At 43.2% G+C, this 15,947-nt stretch overlaps 1 protein-coding gene across 8 annotated transcripts in view; it reads right to left on the bottom strand.

Annotated features, from left to right (window-relative positions):
- Positions 1-15,947, bottom strand: part of IL1R1 (interleukin 1 receptor type 1) — a 74,246-nt gene that overhangs the window by 33,168 nt on the left and 25,131 nt on the right. The window contains exon 1 of one of the 8 annotated variants that reach the window (XM_050754847.1): positions 2,855-8,360. The exons of 2 other annotated variants lie outside the window; for them this stretch is intronic. The gene's annotated coding sequence lies outside the window, so the exon portion shown is untranslated. 5 more of the 8 variants (XM_050754849.1, XM_050754846.1, XM_050754844.1 and 2 more) reach the window with 5 other exon arrangements.

Genomic DNA, 15,947 nt, shown 5'->3' with positions numbered 1-15,947 from the left:
CAGCCAGTGCATCCACAGCCTTGTACAAAGGGGCAAATTTCAAAGACCCCCCTTTTGAAGAGAGACTGCTGACATCCTATGTCTTACCAAGAAGACTCACATCCATGAGGGGACAGAGGTTTTCCTTTGTTGTACTCACTGCTGTCTCCCCACCACTCACCACAGTGCCTGGCACATAGTAGATAGTTAATAAATCTTTAATAAATTAGTGAATCTAATATTAAGCAGTGTTTCACCAATGGTGAGAGGTTGACTCAAAACATGTCACAGGTTTCAGAACCATTAAAAAAAAAAAACAAAAAAAAACTTGATGTCACATTATGACATACAAGCAGGGACTATTAGAAACGAGGGGGGCGGGGGTGCTGCTCTGGGCCTGCCAAGGTCATGTAAGAATTCAGATCAAATACCCTTTCCTGAACAGCAATGGAGGCCACATGAGGGCGGACGGGTGCAGGAGAAGTGTCACACACAGCAGCTTGGCAGCTAGCCAGAGACTGAAAATAAATCAGAGTTCCACATCCCTGCCCCAGCAAACCCCATTCCCAAAGGTTCTACCTTTCTGTCTAGCATAAACGTTAACGTCGGATATGAATACAGAATATTAAATGAAATATCAAGTGAGATATCACACAATAAATTAGAAGGGATTGAGAAAGAAAACAACGCCAATAGCCGCTTGGTAAACTGAATGGCAAAAAGGACAGTGAACGTCCCCATGCCACCTCTGGCTTTCCTCAGATCATCAATAGTCATGGAATTCTGTTTCACACATTCCATTTCCAGAAGCCTGGCACCAAACCGCAGTGACTGAGACATCCATCACATTCCTGTGACAAGTGGACCCTTGCTCCTTGGTATCAGGAGCCCAAGTTCATGGTGTCCCTTGCTTCAGTTCCTAGAATGCAGAGCTAAATCACAGGAATGTGCCCATCTGAGGAGATACCCTGCCCCAAAGATAGCGCAGTGGACAGCCACCCCACCCTGGAGCCAGCATCTGCATGGCTTCCCAGCGGCCTTCCTTCCTCCTGGCAGTGCAGAGGAGAAAGCCCTGGCAGGCAGGGACGAGTGGGAGGGAAGACAGAGGAGCTTGGATGCAGAGGTCTTACCCTCCTTCAAGACATCATCCTCCAACAAGTTAGTCACCTAAGCTTCTGCTTCCTCCTCTGAAAAACAAAGGTGATGACAGCACCCTCCTCACAAGACTGTAGGGAGGATAAAAGACCAGTCGCTGTAAAGAGTCTTATAAACTGTAAAGTGCTGGGCATGCCTGTGGTAAATAATGAGTGTCTTCTCAGTGCCTACTTGCTTGTAGCTACATTCCCTAGCACCATTCTTTATCTGGAGGCGCAACAAGTTACCCTCCCCAGTACGGTTAAGGCCTCAGCCCTTACCTTGTTAAGGAGACTGACGGTCCTGAGCCTAACCTCTAAGAGGGACCCTCCCGAACCTGTAGAACGTAGCCAGATAAGAAAACCTGACAGCCATTTACACGGGAAGTCACACATCTACTAGAACCCACCTCCAGAACAATCTGCAAGTTCCTTCCAACGACCTGAACAACGTTAACTCCTGCTCCACACAGGAAGCACAAGCAGACCTCACTGCCATCCCTTCTTACACAACACACTCTGACAGCCAAGTACCACTCACGGAGGACGCTCACGGCGCCCTGCAGAGCGGGGCACTCCTAGGTGTCAAGGCCGGGTCCGTCTCACCCCTACCTAGTCCCCGGATGCTCCAGCTTCCTCGTACCTGGACGGGCGGCCTTGGAGGGTGATGGGATCCCAGCCCCCGGCGGAACCCGGCTCAGCTCGGAGGGGCGAGAGCCTTAAGAGCCGAGCGAGGAGTGCTTCGCAGCGCGGGCGCGCGACTGTCACATTCCTGCCGCTCCCTGGGGCGCGCGGGGCAGGCCGGCGCCCCCACTGCCCGGCCCGGCCGCCCTCCGGCTCCTCCCGGCCGGCGCCGCGCGCTCCGAGTCGGCTCCGGGCGGCGGGCAGTAGCTGCGCCCGCCCTCGCGGCCGGGAACTGCCGGGCGCGGCTCTGGCTCCAGCCCCGCCGCTGCGGGGGCGGGGAGCGGGCGGAGACGGCTCGGCTAGGCCAGTCCGCTGGCGGCGAGCGAGCTGGCCGGGTGTCCCCAGCTCGCCACCCGGAGGAGTAGGGGCAGCTGGACAGACCCCTCCGGACGCCGCCCTGCCTCAGGCAGCCCGCAGGGGTCCCGCCGGCTCCAAAACTTTGGAGAGCTGCCGCGCGCTCCCGAGTCGCAGCCCGGCTCCTCCAGGGCTGCGGCGGCTCCACTAGAGTTAGTTGAGACAACTCACCTAGCCACCACGACCTGGCTCTACTACCCCCATGGAGCCTGGCGGCGACCCGCGAATTGAGTTGGCGACTGCAGGGCATCAGATCCCGAAGCAAACGCTCGCCAGAGCGACCTCTGGAGCTTGGTACCTGGCCCCGGGCTCTCTCCGACTGGCTTTGTGCATTAATTTCTTTATACCTCCGTTTCCTCTTCTGTGAAAAGGGATCATAACAGCACTCATCTCATCTCCGGAGTAGTTGAGAACAGTAAAAGAAAAATGAGCTAATATATATAAAATAGTGCCAGGCCCAGAGTGGATACTACTCACGCGTCATCTGCTGGTTTCATTGTTGCTGTTACGCGCCCGGATGAAAAAAGCAATTTAAGTGTCATACCATAAAATCTTGATACCACACTTGGGGGCAGACAGGGTTTTTAAAATTTTAAACTTCAAACCCATTTATGCCCACCAGCTCACTTTGTCAATGAGAATTCACACCCAGGGGAATGGAAGGATGGCCAAGGTCATGCAGCGAACGCCTGGCAGGATCACACCTTGGGTTCCTTGCAGGGAGGGGAGGGGAGGGCGCTGTGGTCAAGTCTGCAGCTCCCTCAGGCTTTTCCCCTCCACTTCGCTAGTCTTCAGCAAGTGACTGGCCCCTCCAGCTTGTTTAGAGGTCTTCATGGGCCATCCTCCAAGAAGACTTTTAATAAATGATGATAGCTTCCTTCCTTCTAGTACACACCGCCCCTTCCTGCATCCCTTTCAGACTGGGCAGGCTCTTGCTCGCCTAACCCACCCCTGGATATGCCCCTTTAAAAACTCAAGAATTGAGGTAACCTGAGCCTCAGCTGTCCCGGAACAACTCCAGGCTGGAGGAAAAGATGAAGGAATGAGCAGCAGAAAGAAGCTCATCTGCCCTAAAAGCTGTCTTACAACCTGGCATGATGACAATTTCTCATTCTTAAACAATCTGGTTCCAGAAGCTTTTATAGTTCCTTTTTCTTGAGAAAGCAGGCTTTCATCAGAGGCCAGTGACGTAGCATGATGAGAATTCCTTAACAATCCCAGCTCTCAATATTCCTTTACACAGCAGAGGGTCTCACAGCCTTGACTCCACTCAGAATCACAGAAGGACATGACACTCCTGTATTCAGATCAGTTACATCAGAGTCTCTGGGGCTGAGGCCCAAAGGCAGTGTTGGTAAAGCTCCCAGGTGATTCCAGTGCGCAGCTAGGGTTGCAAGCAGTTGTTCCTCTAAGCTCCCACAGTGATGCCATTACTGTGAATCCTCCAACTGAAGGCCGCTTTAACCACAGGTTCAAATGGCAGTTCTGAAAGCTACAGCAGGTGGGCCTGGCTGGATGCTGTGGAACCAGCCCAGAAGCACTATGATGGTGAACACAAATTCGTCTTTCCATTTACATAGCAAAGGGTTTTAAGCAGTTGACAAGTAGGAAGTGAAATTGATTTGGGCAACCATGTAGAAATAAAATCTATAATTTTTCTCTTTTGTAAGTGTTGTCCCCTTTCAGCCACTCCTGCCCGGTGTCCTGTTAGACATGCAGGCCTCTAGACCCCGGTGGGACTCTCAAACACCCGCGCAACACAGAAATGGAATTGGAAGACCTCCTCTTTCTCACCTGATAACCACTGTTCTATCTGGGACTTGAAGTCACTTTCTCCCTCACTCAGTTGTCCTGACCACTTTCACTGACTCTCTCCTTCCCTTTATTTCCTTTCCTTGGATAATTGGTGTGCCTGCCTGCCTCACTCCATCCCCTGGATAGGAGGTTCCCATAAGGTGGAGACTATAATCCCTGTATTCCTATCTCAGCACCACAAAAATGCTCTGAGAGCACATCAACATGCTTCACTGCAAAGCCTACCGCTTACACTGACATTGTATACTAGTGACGCAATCCAATGGTCCACCTCTTGGACAAAAACTTACAAGACACAGAAATAGCATTCTTAGCCTCTGGACACCTTCCGGGGTGTCTCTCTCCCACCTCTGAAATGCTTATCATTCAGGAGACTTGACTGAGACCCTGTCCCCCCATTGGTTTTCAGTTTCTCCTCCACTGGTCTAGCTGATCAGATCCCAGGACCCTCTTTGGGAAGAGTCTCTGATAATGCACATGAAACAAAATCATATTGACCGACACAACATAATCCAATGCCTGAAAAATAAAACATCTCCTATGGCACATGTGGCAGGACATTTTGAAAGACTGTCCATTATAAACATTAAGGCTAGGCTTGAAAGAAGAAGTATTTTATGCTTTTCTTCATTGAACCTCCAAAGCCAAAGTATTGGACAACTTAGACCATAACGTTTACATCATAAACCATGGAGTACAGAAGAATGTGTGATAATGTCAAGCTATTTGTTTTTGTTCCCACTCCAAGGACTTGATCAGCAGGTGGGAAGGGGAGAAGCAGAGGGAGGAGGCTGCTGTTTACTAGACCCTGAAAGGTCTCTGAGGGGTGACTCAAAGCTTCCACTCTTCAGCACCACCTAACAAGAGAAATCCTGGTGTATTAGGCCATTCCTACGTTGCTGTTAAAACAAACAAACAAAAAAACCTGAAACCGAGTAATTTATAAGAAAAGAGGTTTAATTCTCTCATGGTTCTGCAGGCTATACAGGAAGCATGGCACTGGCATCTGCTGGGCTTCTGAGGAGGCCTCAGGAAACTAACATCATGACAGAAGGTGAAGGAGGTGCAGGTACGTCACATGGCCAGAGCAGGAGGAAGTGAGAGAGAGGTGTGGGAGGTGCCACTCACTTCTAAATGACCAGATCTCATGTGAACTCAAAGCAAAAGCTCGCTTATCACCAAAGGGATGGCCCAAGCCATTCGTGAGGGATCTACCCCCATGATCCAACCAACTCCCACCAGCCCCAACCTCCAACATTCGGGATTACGTTTTAACGTGAGATTTAGTCAGGGACAAATATCCGGACTGCATCACCTGGACTCCTCCTGAGGGAAGAGGTTGATGGAGAAGACTGGAAGAGAGGAATGCCACTTGGTTTCCCAGGCCTAGTTCTGGACTTCACCAGGGTCATAGCAAAGCCCTGTGTCCAACATGGCCTGAGCCAAAGAGCAGGCCTGGCAGCAGATATGCCTGGGCCTCGGGACAGGCTGCCTCGAGAAAAGTCCAGTGCATCCCAGAGTGTTCAGGTAAAGCAGCTGAGAGTCCCCAGACACTCAAAGGGGGCAGTGAAGAAGCTAAGAAGACCAAAGAGCCCTTGGACTTAGTCTGATGGGACAAGCATGGTCCTAGCTGAAGTTTTCAAGAACGGAGGATAACTCACGGACCAGAACCCCTCCTGGGACACCAGGACAACCATTCTTCAGCTCTGTCCACTTCAGCCCCACCACCCGCAAAGAACTCCATTGATCCTTCAGAAAAAACAAATGCAGGGTTTGGAAGGAAAGAATTCTGAAGAGATTGTGTTCCTACTCCCAGAGAGACTGAGTCTTGAACCAGTGGAGACAAAACAACTCTAAATTAGCGAGATCTTTTTCTACCATCAGGTGGAAATGAGAATTCCTAAGTCAAGTTGACTTCAATTGTAAAGAAATAAAGAAAATTACATTTTTGCACAGAGGGCCTCTGTGATTCTTAATTTGCTACACATATTTTTGTTATTTATGGCACTGCCGGTAATCTCTCACAGAACCACAACACAGATTGGAAACCACTGTCCTAGATGGACTTCCTTCTACAGCCTAGGTTTGTTTTCCCACCTCTCATACATTTTCCATCTGCTGACTTTCAAGTAACTATTTTCTTATCTACATTTCGCTTTACTCTTTCTCACTACAACTTCTCAGTTTCAATCTACTGAACACTCTCCCTTTCCCTAGGCAATTGGTGGTGGGCTACTATGATCATCTTTCCATTCAAATTCCTCTGATTTAATAAGACCTTTACCAACCAGAAAGCCACATGTGAACAGGAAATAAGAGCTGATGAGAAAGTGTGACATATTTCATAAGGCGGTCACAGGCAATAAACCATTTCTTAACCTCTTTAATAAGAGAAGGAAGATAAGACATAAGTGACAGGCAGACCAGCCAACTGTTTGCTCTAATTGCAGCTTGAATCTTGCTCAATGAAGGCAAATGACTGAAAGAGGCTTCTGGCACCTGGTTTTTCTCATGTTAACAGATATAGCACAGTAAGTTCCAGAGGCCAATAGACTTGACGACATCCAAGTACTATTGCACCTAACAGAACCAGATTGGTGGCCTCTGTCTCTCATGCCACTGGCTTCTGATTGCTTTAACACATAGAATTTGAAGCACCAGGAAATGAACTGTCCATGGCCACCCAAGAGGCAGCCCTTCCCATCATCCAAGAAGTGGCTATTCTAACCTCTGTGCTTCATCATATGCCAGACATGTGACAAGAATACAACCCTTTTTAAACTTATTCTTAAATTTAATACTCTTTCCCTTGTAATTCCACACAGTCCCACCAATCTTTGGTTTTCTGCAATTTTTTGTAACTGATCTCTAAGTTTTGTCACTTTTCCTTTTACACAATCAATTTCCAAAAATCTAGATTTTCATGTTGGAGTCTTTCAACCTTTTAATCTTTCTGAATATAACTGTCAATGTATTTTCTCTAGGTGGCTTCCTTTTAATAAGATCAATGTAGTAAACTAGAGATAACTGCAAATTCTTTGCTCCTCATCTAATTTAGAGATAAAGTCTAATTTTCCTCCTCTTGAGTCTGGACTGGCTTAGTGACTTGTTCAAACAATTTCAACCAATAGAATGTGGTGGAATTGACTTTTTGGGATTTCTGACCTCAATCATAAAAAGCCTTTCAGGTTCTTCCTGGGCCTCTTAGAACACTCAGTCTTGATACCCTGAGCTGCCAGGTAAAGACCATGACTGTCCCGAGACCACCATAGTGTTAGGAAGCTTGAGCCACATGTAGACCATGTACAGGTGCTCCAATCCACAGCCCCAACAGTCAGCCACAGTACATTCCAGCCATGGGGTGCACCATCTTGGATGTTAGGCCAGTCAACTCCAGTTAGTGGCTGGCTGGCTACATCTGCATGACAGGCCCCAAAATGAGAACCACCTAGCTAAGCCTTATCAACCCACAAAATCATGAGAGAGAATAATACACTGTTGTTTTGAGTCATCGAGTTTCAGGGTAGATTGTAGCACAATAATAGACAATCAAAACAATAACTGTCATAGTTCTCCATAGCTTATCTTGTACTGTATAACTTCAGTCTAGCATGCAAGGTGTCTCAGAATTAAAATAACACCTATCCTCCCTTCTCCAGCATCACCTCTGAGCAATGTCCAATTACGAAGGGCTTCCTTAAGATTATTATTATTATGACCAGCAAACAAATAAAAACTGAGAACTATGAGATGGTCAAATAGGTTTAGTTTTGAATATACTATTTTGAGTAAAAGAATTAGCTATAACTATGTACTTTCAAGGAGATGCTAACTAGAATGATTTTGTTTCTAGTGTTGTTATTCAAAGATTTTCTAAGAACTACTAACACAGCCCATGAGAAGTAAGTCTCCACTAGTAAAGACACTTGGAAGAGTGAACAGCAGGCCACTATCAGCAAAGGAAGAATAAAAGTCTGGTCAGATGCAGGAGTGCCATATTTATTTAATCATTTCCCTAATGTCCAAATATTACATTCACATCCAACCATTCCTCTTATATTTCTTCAGAACAAACAACTTGGCAACAGCTCAGCAATAGGTGAATGACTTTCCATCAAGAATTACTGTTATCCAGCTGGGCACAGTGGCTCACACATGTAATCCCAGCACTTTGGGAGGCCGAGGGGGCTGGATCACGAGGTCAGGAGTTCGAAACCAGCCTGGCCAACATGGTGAAACCCCGTCTCTACTAAAGATACAAAAAATTAGCTGGGCATGGTGGTGCACGCCTGTAATCCCACCTACTTGGGAGGCTGGAGCAGGAGAATCGCTTGAACCCGGGAGGCAAAGGTTGCAGTGAGCCAAGATCGCGCCACTGCACTCTAGCCTGGGCGACAGAGTGAGACTCCAACTCAAAAAAAAAAAAAAAAAAAAAAAAAAAAATACTGTTGTCCATGACTGCCCTGAGGGAGAATGGGAGCTAGAAAAGTTCCCTGCCTTGGCCCCAGGGGTTGGGAGAAGAGGTGATGGGACCACTGATTCCTTCTTTGCTTCTTGCACTATGATGAATAAATTACTATCTTAAGAGCCTGGATGGCAGTGCTGAGTTGTTCCTACTCTGGGATGGTTAGACCTGCTGATGAGCTCAGCATACCATCTAGAATATAAGCTTGTTTGTCCTCAGAGGCCAAAGCCACTGGATCTTGAGTCCTCCTGAGAGAGAGAATAATAGAAGCCTATCATCTGAATTCCCCAGTAATGGCATGAAAGTCTTAGGACCCAGAACTGGAAAAGATTTGGGGCAGAGGTTCCCTGAGTGTGACTTAGGCATGGGGTCTCAGAAGGTGGCTACAGGATTCCCCTTTTTTCCTCTAGATCTGTGCTATGCAATTCATGTAGCCTCTGGAAACATGTGACTATTTAAATTATTTTAAATTAAATGAAATTTTAAAATGTAATCCCTCAGTTGCACTAGCCACATTTCAAGAGCTCAACACCCACACATTGCTAAAGGCTATCATATTAGACAGAACAGATATAGGACATTACTTCACTGCAAAATGTTCATTGGACATAACTGCTTAAGGTTTAGATAATTCAGGGACTCTAGAACAAAGGTCCTTCTCTGGAAAGCCAGTCTTCATCCAAAATGGACAATCTGGTCGTTTTAAATCCATACTCGAGCAAGAATCTTCTTCACACTCTTCCTCTTTCCTTTTGATCAACCAGGTGATCATTCATTTTGTATTTCATTGCTTGATCAAATCCTACTTGCTCTCACATGTCCTCTGGATATTAGGTTCTCAGTTTGAATAATATTATAATTGTTATATTCATTAACATAATACTTTGTAAATACAAGGATTCGTGCCAATATTCTAATTTTTCTAGTAAAAATAAATGTAAAATCTTCAGAGACAGGAATGCATGTACTTTGTAGGGGTGAGGAATTTCTTCATCCCCTATCCCAAAACACTCATGGGCAACTCGATCAATGCTCAGAATGTCAGAGGCAGTCAGCTAAAAAGAATGTAAAGCATTTTTTATTGTAGGTATCGCCCCAAATCAACAAGAGTGTTTATTACCTTTTGATTAAAAAAAAAACAGATTTTAATAGCATTACATTAGCCAATAAAATTGTAAAATCTTACCATGTTCCTCATTTTGTCATTCCTTTTTGTTTATTCTCCAAGAAAAACAAATGAGTTATGGTCCTCTGCCCTGTTCCTTTGACATATTAACTGTGTGCTGCCCCCACAGTGATATCCAGCAGAGGCAACACTGTGGTTCCCAGGCATGGGGTCATAAAATCAGTAACAGAGTGTTTATTACGTTTTGATTTAAAACAAAACAGATTTTAAATAGTATTACATTAGCCAATCAAATTGTAAAATCTTACCACATTCTACATTGTTGTCATTCCTTTTTGTTTATTCTACAAGGAAAAAAAATGAGTTACAGTCCCCTACCCTGTTCCTTTAACATATTAACTGTGTGCTTGTAAATAACCTAGCAATATCCCAGCTAAATCCGGGCATGAAAATAATGACACAGGGAAACAGTCTCTAAATTAGAAGATGCCCATGAAAAAGAGGTGTAGGTATGCACCCAGAACCCAGGTTTTCCTAAGCGCATGAAGAATGAGTCCCAGCATGTAAAAGTTTAAATGAAGAAGAAAGTCACAAGTTTACTAGAATGAGAATTTCTTCCTTCTGCAGTGTCAAGAGAAGGAGAGACCCTCAGGAAGAACATGGTGATTGAGAAAGTATTGATTGCTTTTTCTGTTTTCTCTGCTATCTTCTTGAAAGTAGTGATGCCAGCCGGGCATGGTGGCTCATGCCCGTAATCTCAGCTACCCGGGAGGGCAGAAGAATCGCTTGAACCCAGGAGGCGGAGGTTGCAGTGAGCCGAAATCTGTGCCATTGTACTCTAGCCTGGGCAACAAGAGCGAAATTCTGTCTCAAAAAAAAAAAAAAAGAAGAAGAAGAAGAAAGAAAGAAAGTAGTGATGCAGGTATTTGAAGGACCCAGAAAAAGCTGGTAATTTGGAAAGACCCTGAAATAGACTGCAGAGAGAGCAGCCTAAGCCAGGAAGGGTAGGGTGCAGTGAACACCGACAAGAACAGTGTCAGGCACATCGTGGACTTGGGGGCAGAATAGTCTCTGCCATCACCACCACTTCACATACAGATCTTGCATATCTTTGGCCAGATGTATTCCTGTTTTTCATAGTACTGGATGCTATTGTGAAGGCTATTGTTTTTAAATTTCAATTCCTGAATGCTCATTGCTAGCATATAAGTATACAACTGATTTTTGTATATTGATCTTATAACCTACAAAACTCACTTATTAGTTCTAGTAGATTTTTAGTAGCTTCCATAGGGTTTCCTACATAGATTACCATGTTGTCTACAAATAGAATTTCTTTTCTTTTCTAATCTGGATACCTTTTATTTCATAGATTGACTTTTTTTTTTTTGCACCAGCTAGATCCCTTAACACAATGTTAAATAGAAGTGGGGAAAGTGGACGTTCTTGCCTTGTTCCTGATCCTGGGAGGATAGCTTTCATTAAGCATGATGTTAGCTGTAGACCTTTCGTACACATCCCTTGTTGGGTTGAAGAAGTTTCCTTCTATGACTAGTTTGCTGAGAGTTTTCACCAGGAACAGATTTTGGACTTTGTCCAGTGCTTTTTCTGCATCTGTTGAGACAATTACATGATTGTTTTTCTTTTTTTAGTTTCATTACTATAGTGAATTACATTTATGGATTTTTCCAATGCTAAGCCAACCTTACATTCTTGCGATAATACCTACCTGGTCATGATGCATTAGCTTTTTTATATACTGTTGGATTTGATTTACTAGTATTTTGTTAGAATTTTATATCTATGCTCATGAGGAATACTGGTCTGTACTTTTCTTGTAATGTCCTGTTTGGTTTTGATAGCTGGGTAACATTAGCCTCACAGAGTTGGGGAGAACTCATGAGTTGAAAAGCATTTATTCCTATTCAATTTTCTGGAAGAGTTTGAGTAGAATTACTATTATGTTGTTCTTAAATGTTTGGTAGAATTCACAAGATGTGTTGTCTGGGTCTGGAATTTGCCTTGCAGGAAGAATTTTTTTTTTTTTTTTTTTTTTTTTTTTTTTTTTTTTTTGAGACAGAGTCTTGGTCTCTCGCCCAGGCTGGAGTGCAGTGGCGTGACCTCGGCTCACTGCAAGCTCTGCTTCCCAGGTTCACACCATTCTCCTGCCTCAGCCTCCCGAGTAGCTGGGACTACAGGTGCCCACCACCATGCCCAGCTAATTTTTTGTATTTTTAGTAGAGATTGGGTTTCACCGTGTTAGCCAGGATGGTCTCGATCTCCTCAAGATCCACCCACCTTGGCCTTCCAAAGTGCTAGGATTACAGGTGTGAGCCACCGCACCTTGTGGGAAGACTTTTAACTACAAATTCCATTTCTTTAATAGATAGAGGGCTAGTCAAGTCATCTATTTCTTTTTGAATGAAGCTGGTAGCTTGGGTCCTTCAAATAATTAATCTATTTCATCTAAGTGTATATGTTTTATGCGTAATTTTGTTCCTAGTATTCTCTTATTATTCTTTTACTATTTGTAGTATAGTGTAGTGATATCATCTAGTTCCTACCATTGATTGTTCTGTCTTCTCTTTTTAATCCACAATCAATCCAGCTAAAGGTTTATCAATTTTATTGATTTTCTCAAAGGTGTCATCCCTTTGGTGTCCTTGATATTCTTGATTGTATTTCTGTTTTCTATTTAGTTGCTTTCTGCTTTGATCTTTATTATGTCTTGTCTTTTGCTTGTTTGGTGTGTAATTTATTCCTTTTTCTAGTTGCTTAAGGTGGAGGCTATGGTCACCAATTTCACAATTTTCTTCTTTTTTAAATAGGTATTTAGTGCTAAAAATGTTCCTATAAATGATACTGTATCACCCTACATATAAGAACCCTACAGTAGTATAGTTTCATTTTCCCTTGCCTCATCTTTGTGCTATTTTGTCATTCATTTTACTTTTACGTATCCTATAAACCTCACACTACATCATTATTACTTCTGTTTAAATAATTTTCATTTAAAGACATTTAAATAATAATTTGGCATTTCTAGTGCTCTATCCTTTGGATAGATCCAGATCTCCATCTAGTATCCTTTTCCTTCTGTCTGAAGGATTTCCTCTAACATTTTTGTAGTGCAGGTCTGTTGGTGATGAATTCAGCTTTTATATATCTGAAATGGTTTTATTGTGTCTTTGTTTTTGAAAGATATTTTCACTGTGTATAAAATTCTTGGTTGACACTTGTTTTTTCCTTTAGTGTGTTAGAGATCATGCTCCAAACTCTTCTAGCTTGCATTGTTTCTGTGAGGAATCTGCTATCACCTGTGTCACTGCTGTTTCTTGGTAGGCATATTTTTTTCCTCAGGCTTCTAAGATTTTTTCTTTATTGCTGATTTTAAGAAATTTAATTATGGTGAAATGATGTGTTTGTCCTCAAGTTTCTTAAGGTTCACTGAACTTCTTGGGTATGTGGGTTTGTAATTTTCAGTTCAGCTTGGAAAAGCGCTCGCCATTATTTCTTCAAATATTTTTTTCTGTCACTCCCTTTTTCCCTTGAGTGACTTCAATTACATGTGTGTTTTCATGACTTGAAATTTTCCCACTGTTTCATGATGCTCTGTTCTCTACTTGTTAGTTTTTCCTCCTCTGTGTTTTTTTTATATAGTTTCTATTGTTATGTCTTTAGATTCACTAATCTATTCTTCTGCAATATCTATTCTGCTATTAATCTCATCCAGTCATTTTTTTTTTTACCTCAGAAATTGTAGTTGCTATCTCTAGAAGTTAGATACAGGCATTTTCACATCTTTTACTTCTCTACTTACCTCTTTGTGTTTATGGAATACAGTTATAACAACTGTTTCCATGTCCTTGTCTGCTAATTCTAACATCTCTAGGTTGGTTTTAACTCATTTTCCTCTCCATTATTATCACCCTTACTTGCAGACCTGGTAATTTTTTGGTTGAATGCCAAACATTGTGGATTTTAACTTGTTAGCTGCTGAATATTTTTGTGTCTTGGGATGCATTTGAGTTATTGAAAATAGTTTGATTCTTTTGGATCTTACCTTTAAGACTCGGCAGACAGGACCACAGCACCATTCACTCTAGGACTCATTTTATCCCACTTCTGAAGCTTGACCCTTATGAGTCCTCTAACAAATGCCTGTGACTTATGAGACTTTCTAGTCTGGCTGGTGAGAATAGGAATTATTCCTCCTCTTGTCCACTATTTCATCTAATGTTTTAGGGAGGTGCTTTTTCTGACTTTGGGTAGTCTTCTCACATGCACTGGTGTGCCAAATTCTTGAGTGGGACCCTCTGAACTGAAGAGCTTTGAAGCTCTTCCTCTCTATAGCTTTCTCCTTTCCTGTGAACTGTAGCTTCCTTGATCTCCCTTGGTTCTCAGCTCTGTCTCATCAAGTCAGGAAGTTCACTGGACTCTGCCTGGGTCACCCTTCCCTGTGCCATGGCCTGGAAACTCCCTCACATCAGTAAGCCAGAGAAGTCATAGGGCTTTGTTTTCTGCATCTCAGGGATCACTGTCCTTCCTTAGCTGATGTGCGGTTCTTAAAAACCCTGGTTTTGTATATTTTGTCCAGTAATTTAGTTGTTTCTTATGAGAAAGTAACTCTAGGGCCTATTACTCAATCCTGGCTGGCATCAGAAATCAACTGACATAGTTTCTGAAGTTCATCAGTGAAGATGCCTGAGATTCTTTACACATGCCCATCCCCACCCTGCAAGTTCTTTTTTAAACTTTGGTTGAAAAGGTTTTTGATATCTTTATAAAACATAACCAAGAATTAATACATTTTAGTCAAAACCAAGACTTTTGGGGAAGGAAGTAAACTGTGAACGATGTCAGATAAAGAACAGCCTGGCAGCTGTCAGGCCCCAGAGGCAGAGAGAGAGAAGACGCACCGGCCTGGATGGAAAACCCCCAAGGTTGTGCCACCAAGAGTGAAAAGGAAAGAACAGCTGTCAAGGAAAGAGGAAAGGTGAGAGTGAGGAAGACATCTAAAGGTCAAATCTACTGTCTCCAGGGTTGCCAAATCTAAGAATTTTGAAAGAAGAATCATTAACAATTGTGACTGCGTGAACACAGGCACCAGGAGGAAGCTGAGAGGGAATATTGAGAATGTTCAAAAACATTATTACAAAGAAAATGATGTGATATTATTGGTTCTCAAAGGTTCCTGAGATCCTTTCAGAGTCCTCAAGGTCAAAACTACTTTCATAATAATTCAAACACGGTATGTGTCTTTTTCATACACATGTACAGGGGACTTTTCCAGAGACTGCATAATGTATAACTTCTCCAACATTGAATGCAGAAGCAGATGTGAGAACTTATCTGTATTCTATTGAGCTAAGCATTAAAGAGATTCACAGAACAATGTAAACAAAGTTAAAAAAAGTAATTCTTTTTGATACTTTTGTTTTTTAAAAATAATTGTTTTTATAAAAGAGATTTATGTTAACAGGCAATGAGTGTATCGGCGTTTTTAAATAATTGCTAAAATTTTATATTTTTGACTTTGGGCATTGGTGCGTGTGTGGAATGGGAGGGCGCGCTGTCCATGGGTGTCCCTGGCCTGTGCCGCCCAGATCTGGTGTTAAAAGTGAGGATCCAAAGTGAAACTCCAGTGAACCTCAGGACCACCAGGTAACCAGGAGGCAAGGTCTATAAGGATACTTAAAGCTCATTACACGTGGTACTCTATGGAAGGAAGTGTCAATGCTATGGAAAACAACCCCGATAGAGAGAACATCATGAGAGTTTGGAATGACTACGTTATTGGCAATGCCATCATTGTTACAGAAAAGCCATGAAAGCCATCAAGCCTGAAACAACAAATTCCTGCTGGAGAATGCTGTGTCTAGAAGTGCATGGCTTCACAGGATTTATGACTGAGCCAATCAATGAAATCGTAAAAGAGGTTGTGCGTATGGCAAAAAAACAAAAAAAGTAGGGGTAAAGGGTTTCAAGATATGGGTCTTGGATTAATTCAGGACCTAATAAACGCTACACCAGAGAAATTCACAGTAGGTGACTTGATGGAGATGAGTGCTTTCGAACCAGTGCCAGATGATGAGGAAGAAGTCATAGAGGATGCAGGACCAGGAAACAAGTTGACTTTAGACACTCTGGGGGGAGGGTTCCAGTTATTCAAGAATGCTTTTGACTTCTTTTATGACATGGGCCCTTCTATGATACAGGCAATAAGATTAAAGCAAATGATAAAGAAATATTCATATTGTATAAAAACATTTTTAGAGAAATGAGAAGACAGGAATTCAGATAGAAATTATGGTGTATTTCTGTAAAGTTACACCAAGTGTGCCTGCTTCTTCTGACTACTCTTCCACCTCCTCCCTATCTTCCACCTCTA

This window comes from Macaca thibetana, chromosome 13 (genome assembly GCF_024542745.1).
Source record: "Macaca thibetana thibetana isolate TM-01 chromosome 13, ASM2454274v1, whole genome shotgun sequence".
NCBI lineage: Eukaryota > Metazoa > Chordata > Mammalia > Primates > Cercopithecidae > Macaca > Macaca thibetana.
The sequence above is the reverse complement of the archived record's forward strand: the minus strand, read 5'-3'. Positions and strand labels throughout refer to the sequence as shown.